The sequence below is a fragment of the Lemur catta genome, chromosome 1 (genome assembly GCF_020740605.2).
Source record: "Lemur catta isolate mLemCat1 chromosome 1, mLemCat1.pri, whole genome shotgun sequence".
NCBI classification, from domain to species: domain Eukaryota; kingdom Metazoa; phylum Chordata; class Mammalia; order Primates; family Lemuridae; genus Lemur; species Lemur catta.
In genome coordinates, this window is record NC_059128.1 from 85,275,106 (window position 1) to 85,300,933 (window position 25,828).

Sequence of the window (25,828 nt, forward strand, 5' to 3'; positions counted from 1 at the left end):
TGGAAAGCACTTCAGTTATTGCTGATGCAACCTGAATGAAACAAGTGAGTTAGAGAATTCTCTTCAAGTATTCTATGTTGGTATAGTTTATACCAACTATTTGGATACATGGCTGAATTTTTGTAGTTTTCATCCAGCCGTTTGATTTTACAGGAAGACAGTCTCTGCTGTGCTTTTTGCTAAAGTTGCCAAGAGGAATATATTTGCTTTCCCTCTTTTTTTTTTTAATTTTTGCAAATTTATGGGGCATACGAGAAATTTAGATACAGGTATGTAATACCTACCGATCACCTCAGGGTGTTGAGAGTGTCCATCACCCAAGTACAATACATTTTTGGGAAGTACAGTCATCCTACTCTGCTATCATGCATTGAATTTATTCCTGCTTTCCACTTTGTGGTAATGTAAAACATAATCTTGGAAATAGTTGCTCTAAGATGAATTATATTTGAGATATTTTAGGGGAGCTTCTTCAAGGAGTTGTGGTTAATATTTTTGTAATGGGAAAAATCACTTCAATTTACTTCTCCTGAAAACTTTTTGATTTTCATATAATGAGTTTGTTGAAGGTGAGAGTATGTTTGTATTTTGAATTTTCTGAATGCTAGCTATAATCTTTAATTTTTTTACCTTGTATGTTATATTGATGAAAGATAAGGAAACTGGGGCACAGATAGATCATTTTTAGTGACCCCTACACAAGGTAAAAAAAACTTGATTAGAAATCAAGATGTCTTTCTAGACATTTAGCCATCAAATAGACACAATATTACATTTAGATTGCATTTCTAAAAAAAAAAAGAAACAAACAAACAAAAAAAAAACCCAAACAGTGGTTCTTTGGATCATGTAAAAATTTGCCCAGGCTTTTATAGAATTTTCTAAATTTTCAATAAGTGATGTCTTTTTTCATACAAATATGTGGGGGTTAGTATTCCTGCCATCTCTTACCTTATTCAAAATACCTTAGAGAAAGGAGGTAGTACGTGGTAGAGGAAAGAACTAGAAGATGAAAGATGTGTGTTCCGGTTTAAGATCCAGCACTAACTTTGAAAGTGTGAGCAAAGTACTTACCCTCGCTCTCCTTGGGGATTGACAAGTAAGAGTCTAAAAAACTTTTTTGGTTTTTCTTGTTGTTTTGCTTTGTTGTGTGTGTGTGTGTGTGTGTGTGTGTGTGTGTGTTTCAGTCTGTTCCGAGCCTAGGGACACAGACTCATTAGTCAGAGGCACGTGACAAAGTGTAAATCAGGAAAACCCACAGAGCAGTCTTTCTAGAAGTACAGTCAGTGGACCATCTTTTAAACAATATAAATCCCTGGGCCCTATCATTTCAAGTAAGAATTTTCTGGGAGGGGATGGAGATGAGGTGGGTCTGTACTTCTAACCAGTGCCTCAGGTAGTTCCAAGGCTCCTTGAAATTTAAGAGCCAGTTCTGCTAGTTAAGCATATCTGTTTCTGTTTCCCTAAAGACAATCTTTAAAAATCCACATTCAAAAATTAGTCTTTCTTACAGAAAACATGAGCATGATCCCTAGTCCTTTCAGATTGCTAATGGCTAAGGGGTGCCCAATATGGGTCATGAGGCCATGCCAGTCAGTGTGACCAGGGACACCATGGACCCCAGAGACTTCTTGGGAGGATTCCTTGAGGGTTATGATCAAATAACCGAGAGGGTGGTGCTTGCTTAGTGAGTGGTGGGCCGGATACCTGGCTCTAGGAATGAGCTCTGAAGAGACAGTGCAGTGCCCCTACGTATTGCGTTAGGCCTCGACAAATTCTTGTTTGTGGTTCTTCCAACATTCAGAGTGAGAGATATTTAGGTAGCGTAAATCAGTGATCTCCAAACTTGGTCGTCCTCAAAATTAAAAACCATCACTATTGGAGGGTCCAAATCAGGGCAGCTTCACGGCTGACATCCTGCCAGAAACCATCCACACATATCAACAAGGAATCCCTTACGAGGTGACAGTCTGCAAGAGGCAGCTGCACGGTAGTGGGTAAGAATCAGGGCCAGATGTTTGGGGTTCATATTTCTGCCCCAAACTTACCAGCTGTGGAACCCTGAGCAGTTTCTCCCATGTAAAATGAACACAAAAGCAGGCCCTACCCTGTGGAGTTGTTATGAAGATTAGAAGAGTAGTATGTGTAAAGTGCTTAGAACAGCTCCAGGCATTGCTAGCTGTCGCAGTTAATCCTCCCCTGCACATGGTAAAGCAGACAGCTGCCTGTGATGCGAGGAGTGGAAAGATGCCCAAGCTGCATTGCTCTTGACTAACAGGGGGGCCCAAAATGCTTACTGTTGACAGACACTCTGGCTGAAGATAGCAGCAATTCTAGAATTGTTGCATATGATTCCGGAGGAGTACAGATTAAGCCATTATGCTGTGATACACTTTGACGTTGTCCTACGAGCTAGCCAGGCCCAGAGGGAATCGCCTTTAGATCCGTTCAAGTGTGAGAAATTCAAGAAAGTTTCAGCAGGACATACGAGGGTGAGGACCTCTGTGGGCAGCACAAGGCTGTGCGAAGCAAGACGTAACCAGGGAGTGTGCTTTCTATTTTGCGCCCCCTCCCAGCCAGCCTTGCCTACAAGAGAAATTAAAGAACAATGGACTGAGGTATTTTGATGCATAACCAGAATCTAGATGGGTTTGTGTTTCTGTTGCATACTCATGGTTTTTCTCCCTTGGTTATGGACGCCTGCTGTCCCTCTGTCGTTATTAGTAGCTCTGTAAAGCACTCGGCTGAAGTACTCTATTGATCTCCAGATAGTACAGCCAGGCTCCCAGCTGCCCTGACAGTTGCCTCTGCTCAGAGCCCCGGGCGCCGGGCGAACATCTCTGCCATGGTGTGCACTGGGCAGGCCTCTTGTTCGCACAGACACTGTTCAATCCCGCGCAACACGGAGTGAAAAAAATGGCTTCTGCACAAGAGCTTGCGCTGGTGGGAGGGGGGAGAGGAGGGAGGAACAGCGGCCATCTTATCCAAGGGTAGATGAATTTAGGATTTATTTGAACCACTTAGTCTACCTCTTGTCTACATGATCTTCTGTCACTTGAAAGAAACTGATGCTCATTAATTCCAATGATGAGAAGTATTTTGATGTTAAATCAGAGAATTCATGGAGCCTCTTTTGATTTATTTGGTGGCTTTATTCTATTATTTCAGACAATATTTTCCTGAGTATTATACAATCCATATCTGTAATTTATATATTTATGTATTTAAAATTATAACTTGGTATATTTAGTTGGTTTATGTTATATGCGGTATTTAAGTGGAATTCATTTCATTGACATACTATAATGCCCCCCTTATATTCCTGTTATTGATTTTAGTATTTCAGAAGCATTATTCATGGTGACACCTACTGGAAAGCAAATTTCAATTATATCAATAGATATTATTATAATATAGAAAACATTAATATTTGATGGTGACATAAGTGTGACACAAAGGCAATATACTCATTAATAAACATACACATATCATTAATAAAGCATTCTAAGATGGCAACTATGCATTTTCAGTTCTGGTTCCTAAAGTTCACTATTCATTTACCAAGTGTATTTTGCATATCACTCATTGTTCACAAAAGTTATTCTCAATTAATGAGGCTAATCCACCTTTAAGATAACATAGAGCCTTAAAATTATTATAATGATAATATCAGTATGAAATCTATGAATTTTCTAAAAAAGGAGATTTATCAAAACATAACGATGCTTCCCTCCCTTTTTCTTTTCTTTTTCTTTTTTCTTATTGTGTGTGTGTTGCTTGGCAACCAACATTGATCTGTTCCAAAAAAAAAAAAAAATCACATGACTTAGGAATTGCTAGTGGCAATAATACTCTGTCATTTTTCTTTCTCATACCAAGCTGATGAAGGTACTACTGACTGGAACAGCTATTAATTGTTTCTTCTTTCTTTGAAGTCTAATTTCCATGTATACCATGCATTGGGAATCATTTTGCTAAAGACAGTGGGCTAGGAGAGATGGCCCAAGAGAGCTGAGTGGGAAAGACTTCTTTTTAAGATAAAGGAGAGAAGTATCACATTCAATTTTTTATTCATGTTTCATCAGGTCAATCTTGTTTTCCCAAAATACCAATCATGGCAAAACCTAAAGTCAGGCAGTCTCCATTGTTCCTCACTTGTATTTTGAAACTACAATCCTGCTACTAGCCTCCCTGAGGCTGGTGGGTGTATAAATTCCTGTGTGTTTATTAAACCATCCTCTTGATCTGTTCTAACATCAATGTGCGCTGCCTTGGATCTTCCCACCCGCCTGGTGTGTCTCACTCCTGCCTGTGCAGTTCAGTTTCCTGTGTAATGTCACCTCCCTTGAATGAGGCACTCTGTTATCAGATGAAATCTTTGATCTAGAGCCCGCCTTTTTGTTCTAAAAGCTACTGCTCACGTAGCATGCACTATCTGGGGGCCACCCTTCCATTCCTGTCCCAATTTTTTGTTAGGACACGGACACGGGAGTTTTGCTGAACTCCAGAAATTGTTTTTATAAAGTGTTTTTCTGTAAGAGAATCAGCTTCAGAGAAATTGTGCTTTACCTGCAAGTCAGGGACAAGTGGCAATACTGACATGCCAATCACATGGTCAAAAACATGTCACAAGTAAATATAAAATATCTTCCTTTCCAAATCCTCTATCTTTTATCTACAGTTACTTGTTCATTTTGAAAGGCTTTGAAACGTATTCCCCATCTGAAGTGTATCCAGTTTCCCATTCCCTCGGTATTACATTCTCATATTTATGAGAATTGATGCTGTCTTTTCCTATTGCTTTTGTGGCTTCTCCCACTCCACCCATGTAAGAGTCTAACAAGGCAGGAGCTTCGGAGACTCTTTACTAGCTAATACCTGACCCCTCTGTCTCCCATTACAGCTCCAAGTGACCATTTTCAAGGTAAAAGGTCATCCCAGTCCCCATCCCTTTGGAACCAATGTGCATCAACCTTCTAACCTCTGCCTCAGGAGATGATGGCTGTTTGGGCTGCAATCCCTTCATTACAGATGGTCCATATTTTATATTTAGTGTGGGAAGTCAAATTTAGGAGAGCAATTTCTCTTAAAGCTAAGAGTTCCAATAATCCAACGTCTTCTATTGGCTTATGGGTGAGTGGGCAGTAATGGGTTTATGGGAAGCGCCTGCTGGTCTGTCTTTTCCAGGGAAGGGATTATTCCTGTCAATCTAAATTTTTAGAATTGGTGGGCTCCCATTGTTTATTATTCAGCAAGCTTTTATTAGATTGTCTCTAAGCACAATGCAGCAAGTGGAGCATCCTTCTGAGCAGGCTAGCAGGCTGGATCAATATCTTCAGGCATTTAAAATCTTGGATAAAATAATGCTACATTTTCATCTCGGCTCCAAAAGAGGAGTCCTGCATGTAGTTCTGTCTCAGGGAGAAGGTATAGAGAGATGCATGATGACATTAGCATGGACAAGAATTGTCTAATGATGATAGAATCCATGGTGAAGATGATGTATTTTTTAAAGGGAGGATAACTTCAAGATACTGTTTTACTCTTTTGTGACAGCATAACCTAAATCTGTAAAAAAAAAAATAAATAAATAAAATAAAGTACTACTAGGCTACACAAATGCATTTACTGTGCTAACATCAAATGAAATACCAACAAAAGATGGCGTTAATTTAAAAATTCACAGTGTAAATGAATTTTTATCTATTATTACATATATGTACAGAATGAGGCAGAGACTAGATTAACTCATTTTTCTGCAGCAGAATAATCAAACCAAGTGCAGTGACTTGGGACCTAAGAGAAACCATGTGACCCCAGGGCCTTTGGTTGTGCAAGCCCCAGAAGGCCAAACTATCCTAAGGACATGTGGGCAGGTGAAATGGACCACGACCTCCTCGTCTAAATTGAGCATTTTCATTTTTAATGATTTCTAGAAGCCAAGCAAAGAAAATACTCTAGGCTTTTGTGTTCAGATGTCAGACTTAAAAATCCCTTTTCCTGATTTTCCAGATTACCTGATTAGAAGCACACTAGGGGTAGAACAGAAAGTCTTAGTGATGTTGAGATAAACGTGCACCCTCACCTACTGCCTGTTCCCTCTACCAGGTGTGAAGGCGTGTGAGGGCTCACATGTGGCACAGACAACTGGATCAGGCCATCAGGTTGCTGTGCCTTAAAGACATTTTAATGAAAAAAATAATAATAGTGGTGGTTATGGTAGCTACTGGCATTATTATTATTTTTATCATTGTTGAATACTTACTATATTGTACGTATTCCAGTGATATTTTCTCAAACGCCCCTTTGAGACAAAATACTATTATTACCTAGTTACTGAGAGGTAATAATCAAGAGGCTGAGGGGCAGGAAGGAAAGGAATGTTTATTGAATATCTCTTACATGTCAGTCAATGTGATCGGAGTTTTCATATGTTATTAAATTTTATTCTTAAAACTCTTTTAATAAGGTACATATTAACTGTGGTTACATAGGTGAGGAATTTGAGGCTCAGAAAGGTTAAATAATTTGCTCAAGGTCACCAAGCTGGTACATGATGGGGTTGGGTTACGTGCATGTGGTTTTTACTTGACTGTGCTGCCTATCTGAAGAGCCAACAACGTCCACATTTGGTCTTATCCTTCAGAGGTGTTTGTCTCACCACTGCCTTACATGCACTCAGCTCTTGACATATTTTACCCCGAGAGTATTGAGCAGATAGAAACGTGAGCTCCCAGTTGAAGCCCGATGTCATTTCTCTCTAGCTCTTAGAGGGCCACAATGCCTGGACATCTTCAGTGTACCCGTAGTGACAGTCCATCCATGATGGTCCATGAAAGACCACACTGCTCACAGGCAGAGTCTCCTCTTTTGGAGGAAGCTGCTCAGAAACTGCAACAGATCCTATAAATAGGCAAAGAAGGTGGCTGTCTTCATAAAGTAAACTGAGGGGTGACCTCACTTCATCCTCTGTTATTTTCTAATGAATTTATTTGAGTCTTGCCTAATTTTGTTCCTCAAAAAGCCCTTCTTAAAAGGCAAATATATCTAGGAGAGAACAATTTCTACTGTTACCATCAAATATTTTGGTAATTTGGTGTAATTACCAATTACTCCTTGGAAGGAGTAACTTATTAAAGAGACTTAGGATGGAGTGTGTACGTGTGTGCGCACACACGCACGTAGAGTCACCGTGGAGCAAGGGGTTCTTAGTGGAACTGAGATGCTGGCATTAGGGGACAGGAATGAGCAGAGGTCAAGGAAGTGGTTTAAACCCAATGACATGTAAACTAACTCGCTCTTTAAAGTCTGTGCTTTAACTCATGTATTAAAGCTCTTATTCAACACCAAGTTAAATTCACTTTGTTTCTGCAGAACATTTCAAAGAGTTTATATCTAAATCCTGACTGTAATCTTGTAATTGGGCTCGGGGAGTTGCAAAAATCCACTTATGAGTTGAAAAAGAGAATCTAACATGAGGACACGGAAGAGGCAGATCTGTCATCGCTATGGGTGTTTGTTTCCCCCTTCCCTGCTTGAGTAGCCTGTAAAGTCATGATCACCATGATTCTCGTGGGTCCCTTTGTGCCTCACTTCCTCACATGCAAAGTAGGATGATGACACACTGTCTCATGACCTTGTTGATTTAAAAAACGATCTGCAAACAAAGCAGTGGGAGGAAATGCCCAGGTGTCTGTTGAAAAACAAGAAACTTTGTTCTCTTTGTTCAGATATTCTTTAAAATGCTCAGGAAAAGAGATAAACAGAATGCTAGCAAAAGCAGGTGATAAAATGCTGAAGCCACAGCAACTTGGACAACTATTGAACATGAACCCTCTAATAGATACTTAGGCTTACCTGTAGGGATGGAGGGAGAGAGAAACCCAAATGGGGAAAGTGCCACAGAGAATCTGACCTCCAGAAAGTAGTGCTTTGACTCTGCAATTTATAAGAGAGAAAGCAGGAGATTGGAAGTTAAAACTTGGTGACTACACTCCGTATTGCCTGTTGTTGAAAGAGCATGAAAGGAGCCTCTCTTTTATTCCAATGCATTAGGACTCTGTGAGCACAGCAAAAGACAGCGACTTGGAGGGAAGTAGAGAATTAATTAGTCAATTAGCACCTACCCCTTGAATTAGCTACAAGGAAATTTTCAGAGAAGGAACTGAAAGCCAGCCTCCTGGAGGTAATGTGTTTACATGGACAGCCAGATATGGGAGCCCGTGAAATCAGGACATGTATCTGGAGAGTCACTGAGGCCGGTGAGGACTTGCCCCACAGTGACCATGGCATGGATCCTGGCCTGGAATCTTGGCTTTGCCATTTGCTTGGGTGAGTTAAGTCTCAATTTCCTTAGTTCCCACCTCATAGGGTTTGAGGATTAAACCCAGAACTAGATTTAACATAGTCCTTAGAACATATTAAAAGAATCCCTGGAGGATAGCTATAATTATAGTTATTTATTCTAACAATAGATTTAGGGAGAAAGTTGGCTTAAGCTTGACGGACAAAAGTTTATAGGAGTCAAAAAATATTTGTAGTGCCTAGGAGTTTGATTCTTTTTAAGGTATTGAAGAGTGCTCTGCAAATGTTTGTACTGAGAGAATCATTACATTTTATGATATTATTAATAGAAAAAGCACTAAAATGATGTTGGCATCATTCAGCCTTTTTTTCTCCATCACTAGTGTTTGGTAGTTTAGTAGGAAAGACCAGGGCAGTCATATTATTAGACAGCATTTCCAAAAACGTGTGTTCAGAACACAATGTGTATTCTCAAGTCCCTTGAGAAATTCTTGTGAGAGTCATAGTGAAACTATGGTCTTAAAGGCTCTGTGAAGTCCCCAGGTAAATTAAACTGCTTAATTTGTTAAACTCAGTACTGTATTTTTCAAACTCATCTGATTCATTTTCTACATGTTAACTGTTAGAATTTCTAAACACTTTGGGAAAAGTTGATCTAAGGCAACACTTTCCTCCCGGGGAGAATCTGCTGGAATTGTAGAGATAGAAGATCCAGGAGAAAATACTAAGTTTTTATAGATCCGGAACTAAAACCCCCAACCTTAAATTGACATGGAAATCATTGCTAATGACCTTGAGGGAATGCCATACTAATTTTCTATGTTGAGCAAAAATGAGCAATGTCTACTGGAGCATCACTTAGGGAGTACCTACATATTCATTAAATGTTCACTCTTGACAAACATTTCAGGGTGTGCAGAGTCAAAATTTGACAATGCCATAATACTACTTGCTAAATATTGGTGACTCATCTTGCTGAAAGTTAATTATGATTCTTCAAGGAAAAAGTTAAAAGGCGATGAAGAGTGGCTTCATGTGAGAGGAAGAGGCAAACAGGTCCACCCAGCTACGTCCTAGGTTTTCCCTCTGCCTGGATATAAGAAGTGCTTATGAAGGACAAGGAGCCTGATTATTTTCTCACTGGAAAAAAGCAGAAAAGACCTCCTTTTTTTTTTTCAGGGTCCAGAATTTAAAGCTATAGTGAGCTGATTCTAACTCAGAATGCTTTTGTCAATGCCTAATTCATACACAAATTGTCTGGTAAATTAGATTTTTCTTTTCTCCAGGAAAAATATGTTTTTAAAAGGTAGATCATTTCCAAGCTAGACTACAAGAACTGATTTCAGCTCTATTTTCCCTGAACTGTCAGGACCCCTCCATCCTAATCTTGGTCGTAGAAATGACGATTTCCTTCATTTATCCAGGCAACAGGTATTTCATGACTTGCAGTGTCCTGGGATGCCAGGATGAAAGTGACTGGTCCTTACCCTCAAGCTGCTTATCTGGTAGGTTATATAAGATATAAAGAAAGAATTACCAGACAGGCAGTTTTTGACAAGTGAAGGGGAAATAAAGCACACTGGAAGCATTTCTAATTGGGATAATAAAGGCTTCATGGAGTGGTATTTAAGTTTAGCCTCACAGAATGGGTAGGAATCTAATGGGTAGGGAAAGAGGGCTGGCCACGTAAGACAGAATGCATTGAAACTCCTTCTTAAAGACAGTCCAGCAGGAGCCTGGCAAATGGACTTATTTCTCATGCTCTATGGTTTCCTTATGCTAGGGTCTTCAGAGATGAGATAATTTCTAAGAGTCTGACACAGCAGCTGTCTCCCCCACTAGGGTGTGAGTAGCAGAACTGCAGTTAACAAGTCTTTGTGGTCCCAGAGAGAAATTGATACTTGCTGATTGCACTGTGCTGAAGCAAAATTACGAGAGTGCATTAAAATCCTTTGTAAAGAAGGTTGAAGGCATTACAAAAATGCGTGGGCATCTCGGGCATTAATATTTGATTCAATATCTTTTAGTTGCATATGGCATATTTTGATGGAAGAGGCGTGTATAGATATAAATACAAATTGGAGAACCACCAGGGCCAGTGCTAGCTGTCAATAAGACTCCTGGCTTGGGGGGAGGAGCCCGTACACAGAGATTTTTGAGGCCATATCCTCCAGTAAAAAGAATCAAGAGGAGCTTTTTTTTTCCTACTCCATTCTCTGTAAAAGGAAACTTTCACCATTCCTCAGGAGGAGCTGGGAACCTCTTGCAATGAAAGCCATACCACACCCAGTAAGGACAGCCACAGCACCTACTAAGTCCAAAGCCCTGTGTTCAGACACTGACATGGGTGACAAAAAAAAAAAACATTTTCTATTCTAAAAGAGCTCAACTCTGGGAGGCCGAGGGGGGAGGATTGCTTGAGCTCAGAAGTTCAAGAGCAGCCTGAGTAAAAGTGAAACCCTGTCTCTACTAAAATAGAAAGAAATTAGCCAGACAGATGAAAATATATATAGAAAAAAATAGCTGGGCATGGTTGTGCACATGTGTAGTCCCAGCTACTCGGGAGGCTGAGGCAGAAGGATCGCTTGAGCCCAGGAGTTTGAGGTTGCTGTGAGCTAGGCTGATGCCACAGCACTGTAGTCCAGGAAACAGAGTGAGACTCTGTCTCAAACAACAACAACAACAACAACAACAACAAAAACAACAACAACAACAACAAAAACTCAGAATCTAGTGGCGGGACAGATCCATAAATAGACAGTAAACATGAAAACAGCAAAATACATGCTTGGGGAAGAAAGGAGGGTAGGGTGAGATTCTGTAAGGGCTCATTATATGGCAAACTCTATTCCATTCCATTGAAAATGCTTTTCTCTGTTTCCGCTCACAAACCGTTTGTATTGTTGGCCATCACCAACACATTTCCTTTCTCTCTGTGTCTGCTGTGTAGCTCAGCCTGCTAGAGCAGCTTCCTTTGCTGGTAAATAGGCTTTCTTCACCTCTTTCTATCGGCCAGTGTTCAATTCCAGTCCACAGAGCCCACTCAACCTAGATTAAGGAGAAAGAGATTTATTATAAGGTACTAGGCATCTTACAGATTTTTAGGGACAGAGAGAGAACCAACCATGGATGCCGCACAATGGCAGCAAGCACCCAGGAAGAATGTTCAATCATGCCATGAAACTGTCCCTGTAGAAAGTCCATAGTTGCTGCTGCCTGTCACTCAAAACTCATGAAAACACCACCTGAACACTGGAACTTCTGCTACAGCTGCTGCAGATGAACTCAACACCTTCATGACCATGCTTGCCAGAAAAGGCTTGTGGCCCCATAGAATTTATTTTGTTCTTCTAAGTCTCACAGGTTGAGTCTGCTTACTAGTCACATGTAAGGCATGCTTGAAAAGGAAGTTTTGAGATTCTTCTTGAGAAAAGCATAATTAATTACACAGAAAACTCCCAAAATGGGGTTAACAAAATCATTGGAAGCCACAAATGTCAGAGGTCTATTGCATCATCACTTAGACATTTTGCCCTTAGAAGGTTTGATCGCAGGTTTTTTTGTTTTTGTTTTTGAGACAGTCTTGTTGTCTCAAAAGTAATCCTCCCTGCTTAGCCTTCTGAGCAGCTAGGACTACAGGTGCTCACTACCATGCCAGGCTAATTAAAAAAAATTTTTTTTTTAGAGATGGGATCTTGCTGTGTTGCCCAAGCTGGTCTCAAATTCCTGGCCTCAAGCAGTCCTCCAGCCTTGGCCTCCCAATGTGCTGTGATTACAGTTGTGATTCACCATGCCTGCCTGAATACAGGTTTTTTAAAAAATTTAATTATCTTCAGAGATAGGTCCAGTAGAGAATAATATTTCAACATTGTACCAGGAGTAATATTCTGAATATATTCCCCCAAATTCATGTGTTGGAAACTTAATCCCCCATGCAATAGTGTAGGGAGGTGGGGCCTAATGTGATGTGGTTGGGTCATGAAGCCTCTCACAAATGGACGAATACCACTGTAAAACGGGCTTGCAGGAGTGGGTTCACTCTCTTCTGCTCTTCTGCCATGTGAGGAAGCAGCAACAAGGTCCTCACCAGATGCCAGTGCCTTGACCTTTGACTTCCCACCCTCCAGGACGATGAGAAAATAAATTTCTGTCCTTTATAATAAACATTGATTCAGATGAGCAAAGCCCTTTGTACTCCCAGTCTTCTCCCAACAATTGCTTGTCAGCTCCTCAGACTGAGTATTTTCCAATGGGATGGGTTGACTTCTGATCTATGAACCTATCAGAATCTGATTGATATTTTCTCTCTCAGAAGCCGTTATATATGTAAATTGGTCAACTCAAGTATTTTCTTGGAGGAGGCAGGATGTAAAGATTTTGCTATAAAATTCTCATCTTTGAAATTAGGATTAGATCTGGAGGAACGTGGATAAATGTATTCCACATTTGGAATCAAGATCTAAATTTCTTCTTAACCATTTCCTCTTTCCTTTTGTTTTCTATTCTCATATTTTCTTTCCACCTCTCTTCTTCTTTTTCCTTTCCCTTTCTGTTTCCCCTTCCTTCCCTACTTGCTCCCTTTTCTCCTTCCATGTCTCCTTCCTTCCTTCTTTCCTTTCCTTCTTTCTTTTTTCTTCCCTAGCAGTTATTCTGGGTGTGGGTGTGGAGTGGGGAGGATGGTCTTTTAAATCTGTGATTCTCACCTGGGGGCAATTTTTGCCTCTGAGAGGATATCTGGCAGTGTTTGAAGACATTTTACCACAACTGGGGAGGGGGTGCTATCGGTACCTCCCAGTAGAGGATACTGGGTTGAGGCCCATGGTGTTGCTAGTCATCCTACAAGGAGCAGGACAGGCCCCCACAGCAGAAATTATTCCTCCCTGAATGTCAGTAGTGTTCAGATTGAGAAATCCTGCTTTAAAGGGAGCTGATTCTACCTTAGGAAGAATACAGAGAGTAGTGATTCCTAAGAAACTATAATAAGATGTATAATATATGTTTAAGATTTCTTTTCCCTTCAAAATTTCAGATTTGGGAGTCTGAGACATTTGGTGCAAGGTAAGCATGCCCAGTAACTTCTTGTTCAGACAGAGAAAGACAGGAGGAGGCAGAGATTGAGAACGGTGGAGACGGGCCCTTGCGGTAGGGTGACTGATTTCTCCTGGCTTCCCCAGACCTTTCCCAGTGTTAGTGCTGGAAGTAAACAGAGAGTGAGCAGAGCTAGGGAGTAGACAGGGGCTTCCTGGGTCCTGCTCGCCTCCTTCTGCCCAGGAGTAGCTTGCTGGCTGCCTTTTAATTTAACTTCATCTACCTCAGTGAGTATGAGACCTGCCTCTGTTGGCAGCAATAGTTATAGTTTCAAACAGACAGACAGAAAAACCCATTAAAACTGGATAAGTGGAAAATGTGAAAGACAAACCTTTCTTTTGACTAATTTTTTCAAATGTGTATGTGGCAGATGATATGCTAAGAAAACTAGATGTGAATAAATATAATAACGGTAGAAATTTTCATCTAGGCATTTTACAGGGTGGGTGGGATTATATATTCTCTGGGTTACTGTGACAGTTGTGACAGATAGGTTTAAAGGATTAAAGATAAAATTAATAAAGAGAACAAGGAAGTCTATAAATATCTGGTCTTATTGTAATTGAGATGGTTAACCAAAAGCAATGAAAGAAAACCCATAGAAAACATTTAGTTCACAGGTGGAGAAAGCAGTTAAAACTTACATCGGTATAGGCAAGGAAATTAAGATGATAAATATTTTCAGTGCCAGTTCTAATAACTCTATTTAATTGTGAATCAAAAAAACTAGATGCCATCACACATAAGATGTGAATATTAGTGCCCCAACTTATCTGGGTCATTAGACCATAAGCAGACAGTGGAAAAGAGAAAATTGGCATCTAAAATTTATTTCCTTCCCTGATTACAAAACAGAAGAACTACTAGCCAGGTTGTAACCTAACTAAATCGGTCAGTAAAACCAATCACAGTTTTACAGAGTCAGGAAAGCCAGGAATGATAAACTATGACTCAGGAGAAAATTTACCAACATGCCAGAGTTAAATAAGAAAAAGAAGTTGCATGATATTTGCTAGTAACAGCTAACCTTAATAAAATTGGACAGAGCAGTTGAGATGCCCAGGCCACTGGGCTAGATATTCCCAGGGGCCCGTGGGCCATTTCTGCACAGGGCTAGAGAGGGGCCCAGAGGCAGGACCGGGCCCCACACCCCTCTCGCCTTTTCTGGACCTTTAACAGCATTACCTAGAAAACAGAAAACTTGAGTCCAGTTAATTCAATTGAGTCCAAGATCTTGGACACCATAGATAGGCTGCCTCGTTATTACCAATCCTCCCTCCGTATTTCTCTGGGGTATCCTCTCCCTTAGCTCCTATCTGTGCCCCAGATCTTGGTCTCCATTTTTCCCTTGGTGTCTCTGGTACCTCGGCCCCTTCTCACAGCACTCCTTCCCTCTTCTGGCCCTAAAGATAGCATGACCTATCTTTAGTCTCATTTGGAGACATCACTTACCTGTACCCCTCCAAATGGATGTGTGTGTCCCCACCTCCGTGGCATCTCTCACTTTACCCCAGCTTCTTTGATACCATTTCTCTTCATCCCCCAAACATCCCCCATTTCTAAGCTCACACCAAGCTTGCTATGAGTATATTCCTCTCCGTGCCCTGTTGCCGTTACCTCCTTCCCCTCCAATCTGCCCCATGTGACTGGCATGGGGACTTGTGTCTTCTCCAACTTCTGCCATCACCTGAGTGAATTCTTACATCACATGGAAAATGCATTTAGCACCCTGTTTCCAGTTTCTTCGTTTCCTCAATGCCAATGGCCTTCGTCTTGAATCAACATTGACAGTTCTCACTGACAGCAGCACGTTGCCACCACGAGACTGTTCCATACCTGGGGTCTCCAGCTGGACAGCCTCTCTCTGCGACGGCCCCTCCTGTGCTTCCTGCTCTCGGTCACTCCCACAGTGCCTGCTCCTCGTGCTTCTCACTTGGTCAGTCTTCTTCTGACTTCTTTCTGCACCAGTCTGAAATTGCTGCTGTGCATTGTAACTCCTCTCTCATCAACACCCTTGCTTCTCTCTCCTGCTTATGTTTTTCACGTGTGTCTCCTACATAGTTCTAGCTGCACAGTCTGTTGAATACTGTTGGTGAAAGTCACAAATGGTATATTTGTGTCAGTACAAATTTATAGCTTCTATTATCCTTTGGGCCTCGAGATTCCCCTACCACTTATCTTCTTTTTCTGGTCAGTGCTTCCATGTCCCTTAACAGCTCTGTCCCCTCTCCAATGCCGGTCCTAATCCCTCTCCATGGATGGACCTCCCCACTTAGCTACCTTAAATCAGGTATGGAACATAATGGTGTTTATATATAAAGAGCTTTGGTTTCTACTTACGAGAAGTTGGAGATTATGTATCAATTAAGAACTCCTGAATTTCTTGTCTCCTCCTGTCTACAAACTTATTTACAGCGCATCACTCTCTGGACCCAAAGGGGGAATTGTCCTGACCGATCTATTCCTCCTGTCTCACCTGGAACCTTGCTCTATCAACCATCTCCCTTTTCTATTGTGTTTTCAGCTTCTTTCTCTCTTGTGGTTCCTTCCCTTAGCCTCAGATGTGCTCGAGTTCTCCCAATCTAGCAAAACCAGAACAAAATCTTCCTTTGTTCTGCCATGCTCTCAAGTGTTTAGACAATCTCTCTTTTCCCTATCATAGCTCAGTCTTTTTATGCAACATCCTGTTTGCTAAACCCACTGCAAGCTGGCCTTGGCCACTGATAGCATTCTCACTGAGGTCGCTGTGGGGAATGGTCTGTCCTTGGCTTATGTCAGCCTCTCTGCAGTACTGGACATTTGGGGGCCTACTCCTATTTTTAAGGCTCCAACATCCCCTTCTTTATATTAGTGACATGCTATGATGACCTGAACATGCTAAGCAGCAGCCCATGCCTCTGTTCCCTCCTCTTGGAATGCCTGTCTCTCCATTCCCCTCTGCCTTCTCTGTCTGGAAAAATCTTATATTCTTCAAATTCCAGCGTCGACGTCACCTCCTCTGTGCTACCTTGGGGGACTGAATTTCCTCCTATGAACCTCTTGTTACTTGTAACCTTAGCTGAAGATCTCTTTCTCCAAGTTGGGCTTCCGAAATAATCTTTTACTCATGAAGTCTCCTATTTTAAATCAGAAAGAGAAAAATAGAGGAAATCCCGGATCTTCCTCCTTACTAATAAATAAAATCTCATTACACATATTCTTCTATTTGCATATGATGGCAGTGTTGACATAGTCTAGTTACTCCTCCCTCTACCTTCTCTCTTTTTAATCTTTTCCTTCCATTTTAATGCATTTTTTGATTAGCACTGGCTGGCAAATTAGCATCGACTTCTAGCATTTAAGCTGGCCCAGTATATAAGTATTTACAACATTTGTTTCAAAACACAAATTAAATTTTTAATTTTTTTCAACCTGAGTTATAAAAAGGTCGTTGGTTCTTTCCTTCACAAACAGCATGGTTTTTAAAAGACATAGTTTTCCTTCTAGTAACGTACATGCCTATGCTTTGTAGAAGCACAGTATGTGAGTTTAGGTTCAAATATAAACGTGTAATTATATTAGGGAAAAGAAAACCTCTAATATTGTCCTTTTGAAGGCCAAAAGTTAACTCTCAAATATGGATTACTATTCAACACAACTGAATGACATTTCATCAAGCTCCTTATGTTTGATTTTAATTTATCAATTTTCAGAGAAAGGAATTAACTAAAAAAAAGGTGGGGGACTATAATGACACTGAAGTCCTCTGTCTACGGTGCGGACGATCTCTCCAGCTGGGGCTCTGGACTGCCTCGTGCCTTTTCTGTTGCTTATATGTCAATGCCACTGGCGTCACTGATACTTCTGTGCCCCATCCCCATGCAGATTGATGGCAAAAGTGGTTCTGGACAATATGGCTTTTAGATGTCGCCTGTCTAGACATCGTCGGGATTACTGGAAACCTGTCTCTTTTCTTTATTTCATGGATACGTTACCCTTTTGCACTTAAACCTCAGTCTCTGAAGGGACAGAAAAATCTTTCCAGCTTTGATATTTCACAGGGATGATGGGTTTTGTTTTGTGTTTTTATAGTTAGCTATATTTGGCCCTACTGCTGTCTTCTCCCTATATCCCCGTGTTAGTGGAACAGGTTTACCCCGGTGGCTTTGAAGGAAACACTGAGTAATTTGCACATTATCATGTGTACTAGGTATAATACTTTTGAAGCAGGTCCCTCTAAGGAAAGACTTCTTCATCCATACACTCCACCACCCACCATATGGTTGGGGCAGGAGTATGTAATTTTAATATTACCTGGGGGAGGAGGAGGGCAGGATGTGGGGAGGTTTTGTCCCAAGAGGGTGGGTAGGGAGAAAGCCCACTGGTCCAAGCTCCAGGGAAACTGAGGGAGGATGAGTGGGTCAGAGGTACAGTGGAGGAGTCAGCGTGCTCTCATTGAGGAACACCCAGAGTGGGCAGTGGAGGAGGCTGTGTGGACCTAAAGCTTCTGTCTCCTCTCTCTAGTTAGGTCTTAACAGGTAGTCAAATGGCATTTTGAAGAACAGCGGGAGGAAATCTGAAATATTGAGTCTTTAAACCAAATGCAATGACTAGATTACCTAAAGCAACTGTTTACACTATAATGGCCCTTCTGAGTTCACTAGATTGGACTGAAATTAACCACTCTTAACTCTGTTGCCTGAGATGCTATGGGCTTGGAAAAAAGATTAGTTCAAATATTAAAACAAATGACATTTTTCTCTTTGCACATAAAAGTATATTTTGCATGCACATGGGACTCTGTTATGCACAGAGAAGGAGACAAGCCTTTCTCTCTTGAAAGCATTGAGTCAATGGTGGTGAATGTGGGTTGGGGGTATGGGACAGGAAGGCCTTGCCCCAGGTGGTTAGCACACCCTGAACATGGAAAATAGTCCTGGGCACACTGGGGGTGGGGAACGTTCCTGGTGGAGGCAAGTCCCCTGAGTGGCTTCCCTTTGCGGACTGGCCCTGGCAGGGGAAGGTGTGGGAGCTTCTCTAGCCATTTTCCCGGTCAGGCTGTAGAGGACGCTGTGGTTGACTTCCCACCTCCAGTCCACACTGGCTGATTATTACAGCCAATTATAGTGTTCTTAGTCTTGTTGCCATCAGTTGGTAGAGGAATGGATAAGCTTCCACTTATCTGAGCTAATGAAAGCAAGAAAAATCTTCCTGGGGCCTTCTTGGAAAGAAGTTCTGCCTCTAAGAGAGAGAAGTGACAGGTTAATCTAATGATCTGGTTGGCAAAGTGGAGAGATAATAAAACAGGGTCTCAAATGGCAGGGTTGAACCATTGGATCAACTGATCCACAAGCCTACCTCACCTCTGGACTTCCCACAGGATGAGCTAATGTATTTCTTCATTGCTTGTGAGATTCAGTTATTTGTGGTGCCAAGTAACTTGTCAGACATGTGGGCCATTGGTATTTTTCTCCATAGCAAAGGATGGAATTATCCAGAGAGACAAACTAGTTTGATCATCACTTTGATGCCAAGAGTATATTCCACAGGGCGTTTTCTAAATATCTATTCAAAATGCTTCCACGTAGATGAGAAATTTATAGTGTGGGAATTCTGGATGTCTGATTCCATTCCTGATTCTTCTAGTAACTAGTAGCAAATATTGATTTCTCTAGGTCTGTCTTTCCTCAGTTGTGGAATGAAGGTGTTAGACAGGAGTCTCACTGGTTCTTAAAGCTTAGCGTACATTAAAAAAAAACATGTGGGTAGAGTGCTTAAAATACAGTTTCTTGGGGCCCTCTTTAAAGATTCTGAGTAATTTTAATAAGTATGATCCTCAAAATATTCTACTATAAAGTGGTTCAAGGACCACACTGAGGAAATCTGAACTAGAGACATAGTAAGATCTTTGCGAGTCAGCCTGGAGCCTGATTGGCCTCACCCATCAACAATTCTTGCCTGTACCATTGCCGTACTTTGTTATTCCCAGTTGTGAAGAAACCATGGGTTCTCACTATGCAGCTTTACTGGGACGGATGACCAAATGCAGGGGGTTATAGACTCATCAGGCAGGAAGGAACCACAAGAGGTCGATGCAGTTCACCTCCTCGCTCTGGACTCCACCAGAAGTGCCCAGACACATTGGTATCTGCTTCTATCCATAGAGATCTCAAGAACACGGTGCCACATCTACCCTGGGGCTTTGCTTCAGCTAACCTCATTCTAAGCAGACAGGTCAGGAAATCATACATTCTCACTTGCTAATTTTCATATCAGCCTAGTATGGGTGTCTGATTATCAAAGAATTAGGAAATGAAACAAAGCATTTGAAACTGATATTATCCTGATTAATCATTGGGATGCAAAAAGGAATTCTTGACCTCATAGGAGTAATGCTTGAACTGGCAAAACAAGGAGGGTTGGTTACATTGCAATGCACAATTGATAGAATGCTAACTCATGGAAGTTCTTCCTTACAGCTGGTTGAAATTCCTCCTGCTGCAAGTGAAGCTGGGTTTCTCTGACATTCTGCTCTCTGGAGTGGGAATAACTCTGATTTCCATTCTCTCCATGACAATCCTTCATTCTTTTAAAGAGTTATTAACTTCCCCTCAGACTTCTCTTTTTAAGGCTAAAAAATTCTACTTCTCTTAACCTTTCCTCATAAGTTTCATTTTTCAAACATTAATAATTTTCATTATGTATCCCTGGATTCGCTCCAAATTTTCCACATCTTTAAGCAGTAGTGTTGTAAATAGTACTAAAATAATAGCTGTGGCAGTTGCAGGGTGCAGCTTCCAGGCACTGCTTTTGTCTAGAGAGTGCAGCGTAGGGGGACGGAGCATGGATTCCTGCATCAGGCTGCCTGGGTTTGAATCCTAAGTCTGCCACTTTGGCAGGTTATTAGATCCCCCAGCCTCAGTCTCCTCATCTGTGAAATGTGTATAATAATAGTGCTTTGCCTTGTAGAGTTGTTAAGAGGATTAACTGAGTCAAATTACATAAAGAACTCACAGTAGCACCTGGTACGAGCTATCTATTGTCACAGAGGGGTAAGTCGTGGAAAAAGAACATAGAAAGAATATTAGCTTTCTAAAAATGCTAATTGTATTCATACAGAGGCCAAGTTACATACAAATGTTTTAAGAATCACTAGCTGTGGAACAACAACTTCTATCATTTGGAGAGAAAACTTTAAACGTTGCATATGCTACTGACTGTCCAGAACAGGGCCAGGACGCCTGGGTTCCAGGCGCTTCTCTGTTACTTGTTAGCTATGTTATCTAAGGAGGTTCCCTGAAATGTGTTGAGACTCAGTGTCAGTGAGTATGGCATTCCATAAAATAGGAATGACAACAATTCATCCACCTGAACCACGTGAAAAAAATTTACACATTTTTTCTGGGCATCTGGTAAGTGGGTTTCTAATAGTAAGGGTTCGGTTAATAGGTGGTGGGAAGTTGGGAGAATAAAGCCACAAATCATAACAAGTAAAAACATACTGGAAAAAGAGAAAAGATGAAAATAAATGAGTCTCCTCTAAATACCAAAATCCAATAATAGAGCTTGATTCCGGGTTGGTTTTAAAAGCAGGATTTCCCGTCTTACTTGACGTGGTGCAGTGGTTTAGACTGTAGGCACTGCCATTGACTTCAATTTAGATTTTGACTGTGGAATACTAGTCAGATTACTTATCTTCCTTGGGCCTCACATACTTTATCTATAAAATGGGGATATTTATGCCTATCTTGCAGGATTGGTTTAAGAATAAAAACAAGATAATATGTGTGAAGCTCTTAGCAGAGTGACGGCACATCCTAAGGGTCCAACAAATGGTACCTCATATGATGGTGCTGTATTGGGGGGAGTACCACAATTCAAAATAATTAGTTCTTCTTGGTCTTTTTAAACACATACTGTCTGAATGTTTCTATGAGCACCTGGGGTTTGGGAGAGTGAAGGTTCAAGTTAATAGGAATGAACAGGTTGTAGGATGGCAATGTCTCCTTTCCAAATTTGAGCATGTCTGGTTAGGTAGAGTGTTGGTGGGGGGTGGAGGGAAGCCCCAGAGGAGAACTGAGGAGAGGGAGGCAAAATGTGAAGCCACACATGATAATGCAAACCACATTTCCTGGCTCTACCACTTAGTTCTTTCCCCTGGGAAATTTTTACTGGTATTTTGCCTTACTGTGAGTCTTGCACTTCCTGTTATGAACTGGTTAAGAAGATAATTAGAACATGGTTATGGGAAATGGTAATGAAATACACCTCACTATTCAGCAAGAGAGATAGGGACCTCTGCCGTTTGGGAGAACAGTAAAAGTAAGTTATCATTTTTTAAAAATAATATCTATTACTTTTTAAATGATAAAGTAATCCTGGCTTATTTTAGACATTTTTTGAAAGACACAGAAACATCAGGATTATTGAAATGACAAATTTTCCCACCACTCAGTAATAAATACTGCTCATATGTCAGTTTTTCTTTCTCAGTTGCTCTCTGTGATTGTACATGTATTTATGCATATATGATATATATGACATATAATATTGAAACAAATATTTAAATAAAATCTGCATAAAATACACACATAAATATAAATATATACACATATATAATTTTTCATCCTGCTTTTAGTTGTAGGATAAACATTTCTTCATATATAGATTTTTAGAAAGTGTTTATTTCATTTTGTGCTCATAATATAATTTATGTAGCCCAGATTGACATTTTATGTTATTTCTGTTTTGATGTTATAAATAAAGCTGCAATAAGCATTTTTTTCACATAAATTCCTATGCATATCTGTGGTTATTTCTTTGGGATAAATCTCTCCCCAAATCTATTAAGATTCCCTATATACTGCCAAGTTAACTTCTAGGATGATATTAGCATGTTACAATGCACCAGCAATGTCTGAGAGTTCTCACTTTACTTCACCATAATCAAATTAGCAATCATTTTTTTTGAATCTTTTTTAGTTTGCTACGTAAAAAAAATAGCTTCTTGTTTTTATAATGTGTGTATGTGTGTAAGTGTGTTGGTTTTTTTAAAAAAATGGGTGAATTTGAAAGGATTTTTGGTCATTTGTATTTCTTTAGTTTAATTGCTATTAACCCTTTGGCCATAAATGGGTGTTTTTACTTATTTCCCTATGAGTTTATATACACACTTGTATATGTGTGTTTATGTGTATATATGTATTAAGGTATTAATACATTACCTGTTATAAATGTTACAGACATTTCTCTGTAGTTTGTCATTTTCATTTGTATTCTGTTTACATTATTTGGTTTGATGTTTTCATATTTATTATGTTCAACTCTATCAATACTTTTGTTGGTGTTTTTAGTGCTTAGCAATTCCTGAGATCAATGTATTACTTTTTTTTTAAAGAAAATCAATATTTATGGTTTATTTTTATTTGTAAAATAAAGTCCTTTAATCCATCTAGAATTTATTTTGGTGTAGTGTATAAGATATTGTGCAAATTAATAATCTTTTTTTGCATAAACCTTAAGGTTTTTTCTTCTTTTTCTTCCTTGTAAGAAACAAAGATTTCCCTAAGCCAAGCAAAGACTACAGAAGCAAAGCAATTTGTCTCCTAGCTGCTGCAGGCCATGAGAGGAGGGACGGAAAGGGCAAGCAACTGGCCCCTGGCTCTGGGGGAGCCTTAAACCATGGGCCAATGTTGCAACGGCAGAGCTGGCCTGTTTCTGAATTAAGAGAGAGGCATTTAGACGCTTATGCTCTCAAGGTTCCTAGTAAAGTCATAGAGGCAACAATCTTCTGTTGATTGAATTTTAACTTAATTTAATTTAATTTCCTTGGCAATCACAGATGGTGTCATCCAGCAGCTAGAGGCTAAAAAGGGGCACTCTACAAACCGAATGAAAACATGTTGAGTTATAATCAGCAGCACAAGCAAATGGAAGCAAAAGTGTGGCTATCAACAGTGAATGGCAGCGTGGATTCTCAGTATAGCAGAGGCCTGGACTGGTCACCAAGTGCTTTGTGCAAGCAGCAACAGCAGTGTCATTTAAAAAGACTGTTCTCTGGGTTGAAATCTACCAGGGTGGGCTCAAAACATTAAACAAGAAAAAGTATTAGAGTGTCTTAAATGAGTAGAATCAATACAGTTAAAATTATGTTTGATCAGAAACAACAGAAAAAATTTTAGGGAAGAGTGGAATTTTATCTCAGTCTAAATCAGGAAGGGACACACACCTTGGCTTTGTTGATTGTGTTTTGGTGTTATCACATAATATTAAAATATTTATTACAAAAATTACTACATTTGATGTTTGATAGTTTATATCATCCGAAATTACAAGGCTGTCTGTTTCTGCTGAAAAGACAAGGGTGGGCGATAAGTGTCTCGTGGGGAAACGGCACTCACGCCGCTGAGTTACGCAGGAGGGACCGAGCGAGCGGAGGGGATTCAGAATCACCTTAGGACCTCTGCCTTCAGATGTGGTATTTATCCACCAGTTAACAGCCATTTCTTGTAATCAGTAAAAGCTCCCTGATGATGGAGTCAGGCGATTTCTGGCCAGGGATATGTTTGTGTCACTTCTAATCTAGCCACACAACGGATGGGTAGAGGAAGCAGCTACGTTCCCTGGTGCTGGAAAATGACACTGAGCCCTCACCCCAGCTGCTGTGGTCATCTTCGTCGCAGGCTGTAGAAGCTTAGGCCTGGGCCATTTTCTGATGCAACACTGATATGATGATACTTTCTTTCAGTCCGTCTTTGCTGCAGATTTGGATGTTTCAAGCCATATTCAATGGGATATGAACTCACCATTGTTCATTTTTTTTTTCAATTTTGGCGAATAAATGGTATGCTTTCACAAAATTTGTTAAAACGCAACCCCGATAAGCAAGTGGCTCTAAAGGTGGCTGTCAAATATCCCTTTTTAAAATAGAAAACCAGCACTCTGAAATGCTCAAATTGTACCATTTTCTATACCCTTGGAACAGGTCAGGTGCCAAAGCTTGATGAACGAGAGAGATAGAATAGCACAATGGGATCAAAGGAACAGCCAGCCCAGTTTATTTCCAGAGGAAAAGCTTACCGGGACACAAAGGAGAAAAAAGGACTCGGCTTGAAACCAATTCTTCCCTGACGTGCAGACGTAAGAGAAAAGACATCACCAGGAGCAGTTTCATCTGTGGCTCCTGGAGTTCTGTGAGCTGGTCCTGCTCACGGGGAAGTAAATTATTTGATGAACTGGGGAAATATAAGCCGTTCATTTGGGTTAAAAGGAAATCCTTACCCAAACTATATCTTTAAAAATTATCTGGATAATTCAGGTGAAAGCAGCCTTCTCTCCCCTCTGAATTATTTAAGAAATTGATCACGTCCATCTGCTCCTCGTCAGAGAATTCAAGGGCCAAATGCTTTTTCAGCGTCTCCTTTTCTATCCTTCCCTTTTATGTGACTTACTCCTGTCGGAATCAGGAGTTTTTGTGACTGATCACCCACCAGCTGTTCACCGGTTCTCTTTTCACCTGTTCTATTTGCAAATCTGAGCAATGCAAACCTGCTCAGGTAACATTCCCCAAGTGGCTGGGAGTGCACGAGTGGTTCTTCAGCTCTGAGATGATCCTACCATTAGCAAACTTAAAATTTGTGATTAGTCTGCCTTTTGGGTATGTGAAATTTAATGGGTGGTGCAGACAGAATTTTATTCACCGGAGAGACCTTATTACAGAGCTGCTTGTTATGACACGTGGACATTCAGGAACCTCTTGCGTGAGTCCCCATGTGTGGTCATTCTGGACAGAACAGTCATTTGTTTTCAAGTGGTTATCTCTAGTTTCCCTGAAGCTGTGTTTTGCCTGCTGGCTTTGGTCCTATCCCATGTGACTAATGGAGTGCCTCAAACTCAAGAGAACAAATGGACAACGCACAGGAACTGGCTCCTGGGCATGGCCTGCCCCCTGACAAGGTGCCCCCATCTGCTCAGCGCTAAGAACCCGGTGAAACCTGTGAGCCCACACGTTGGATGAATGAGCCCCAGCTGGATACATAAATGGATGCAGAGTTCCAATGAAAGTATTTGTTTTAACTTGATTAAATAGTTTAGCCATAATTCTAAGTCAGCTGTGTTATATGTAAACGGAAGGTCTCTAAACTTGAAATCCAAATTCCTGGATTCAGGTCTCCCCTACGATAATTATTAGGTTCATGACCTTGGACGAACCACAGAAGTTCTCTGAGCCACATGTTCTGCATCTGTAAAATGGGAATAATGTTTCCTGTTCGGCTTCCCTGGGTTGTCCTGAGATTTGAATGAGAACCTAAAAGCACTTAGTGGGCTATAAGCAAGCTGTGTAACAATATGACCAAGGCGTGCGTGGTTTAGAGCAGGGGTGGGGCACCTTTTCATGTTGGAAGGTTGTATTAATTTAGCGGTAATCAAATAAGGCCACATTCAAGAAATCTCAATG

The 25,828-nt window shown here is 40.7% G+C and overlaps 1 long non-coding RNA gene across 1 annotated transcript; it reads left to right on the forward strand.

Annotated features, from left to right (window-relative positions):
* The first annotated feature begins 9,766 nt into the window (after positions 1-9,766).
* Positions 9,767-23,241, forward strand: LOC123640930. The gene is made up of 3 exons (XR_006736163.1): positions 9,767-9,809; positions 13,334-13,362; positions 23,213-23,241. It is a non-coding gene; the product is annotated as an uncharacterized LOC123640930 (long non-coding RNA).
* The last annotated feature ends 2,587 nt before the right edge of the window (positions 23,242-25,828 follow it).